Source organism: Suncus etruscus, chromosome 1 (genome assembly GCF_024139225.1).
Source record: "Suncus etruscus isolate mSunEtr1 chromosome 1, mSunEtr1.pri.cur, whole genome shotgun sequence".
NCBI classification, from domain to species: domain Eukaryota; kingdom Metazoa; phylum Chordata; class Mammalia; order Eulipotyphla; family Soricidae; genus Suncus; species Suncus etruscus.
Genome location: NC_064848.1, coordinates 205292368 through 205294118, shown reverse-complemented (window position 1 = coordinate 205294118; position 1751 = coordinate 205292368). Strand labels below are relative to the sequence as shown.

General features: G+C 46.5%; 1 pseudogene; it reads left to right on the top strand.

Annotated features, from left to right (window-relative positions):
- Nucleotides 1-1276: 1276 nt before the first annotated feature.
- On the top strand, nt 1277-1448 carry LOC125994811 (uncharacterized; annotated as a pseudogene).
- Nucleotides 1449-1751: the final 303 nt, after the last annotated feature.

The window sequence follows — 1751 nt, the reverse complement described above, 5'->3', positions numbered from 1 at the left end:
TTTGAGTGCCAAAGGGTGTGGCCCAAAAATAAACAACAACAGCAACAACAAAACAGTCTTTTTATACCCTTGGCCCAGGTCCTAGGAGGTCAGATGTGACTGGAAAAAGGGGTTTTCTCAGGGGCTTGGCTTAACAGGGTGCTGTGACCTCAGAGTCAGGGAGACAGGCCACACTAGCTGGATTTAGTGGACAGTTACCTTTTCTAAGCACTTTCAGTAGGCTGCACATCTTTGTTTGCTTGGGGTCCATACCCAGAAGTGCTCAGAGTTTACTTTTGATAGGTCCTGACAGGATCAACAAAATAAAGGAATAAATAGGAGACTGGGAATTGAACAGATTGACTGCATACAAGGCAATTAAAAAGAAAACAATTTGGGGGCTGCAGCAGTGGCGCAAGGGGTAAGGCCTAGGAGGCACTAGCCTAGGACGAACCGTGGTTCGATCTCCCCGTGTACCATATGGTCCCCCAAGCCAGGAGCGATTTCTGAGCGCATAGACAGGAGTAACCCCTGAGTGTCACCGGGTGTGGCTCAAAATCAAACAAACAAAAAAAAAAGAAAACAATTTGGGTCCAAGTGATAGCACAGCAGTAGGGCATTTGCCTTGTACGCAGCTGTCCCAGGATAGACCCGGGTTTGATTCCAGCATTTTATATGGTCCCCTGAGCCTGCCAGGAGCAATTTCTGAGCACAGAGCCAGGAGTAACATCTGAGTGCTGCCGGTGTGACCCAAAAACCAAACAAACAAACAAACAAAATGGGGACAGGAGAAGCCAGAGAGATAACTTGGAGGTTGGGCGTTTGCCTTGCATGCAGAAGGATGGTGGTTCAAATCTTGGCATCCCAGGTGGTCCCCCAAGCCTGCCAGGAGCGATTTCTGAGCACAGAGCCAGGAGTAACCCCTGAGCGATGCTGGGTGTGACCCAAAAACAAAAAAAAAAATGGGGACAGGAAGTGGTGGTATGGGATGGACTCTTGGAAACATTGGTGGAGAGAGGTCAACACTGGTGGTAGGATTTGTCCTGAAACATCGTATGTCTGAAACTCAATTATGAAGAACTTTGTAAACCACTATGATTTCAAGAAAAATTTAAAAAATCTTTATTCCTATTATTATTATTATTTTGGTTTGGGGGTCATACCTGGCCATGTTCAGGGCTTACTCTTCCTGGCTCTGCATTCCAGGGGTACTTTTGGCAGGTCTTTTTTTTTGGCGGGGGGGCACATCCAGCAGCACTCAGGGCTTACTCCTGCTCTGCACTCAGAAATCATTCCTATAGCTTCTTGGCCTTTTGGCTAAGATCATGTGTAGTATCTGTTAATATCTGATACGTCTTCTATCTGATGACAATATATTAAATGGATTTTTGGCATTAGGAAATGGAATAGGGGCTTGATCCATCTATTCCACCTGGTACTACAGTACCTCCAGGAATGGTGCACCACCCCCCAAAGAGGAATAACGACTGTTGAAAAAAAAAAGAGAGAGAAATCACTTCTGGCAGGCTCAGGACCACATGAGATGCTGGGGATTGAACCCAGATTCCTCCTGGGTTATCCACATGCAAGGCAAATGCTCAACCACTGTGCTATCAGTCCGGCCCCTACTCTTAGCGGGTCTTGGGGGAACCATATTGAACTCTGGTTGGCCTTGTGTTGAGCAAGGGCTCTACTTGCTGTGCTATCTCTCTGGCCCCATCCATGTTGTGATGATGATGATGATGTATTTGTGCAGAAGATAAAAGGTAATT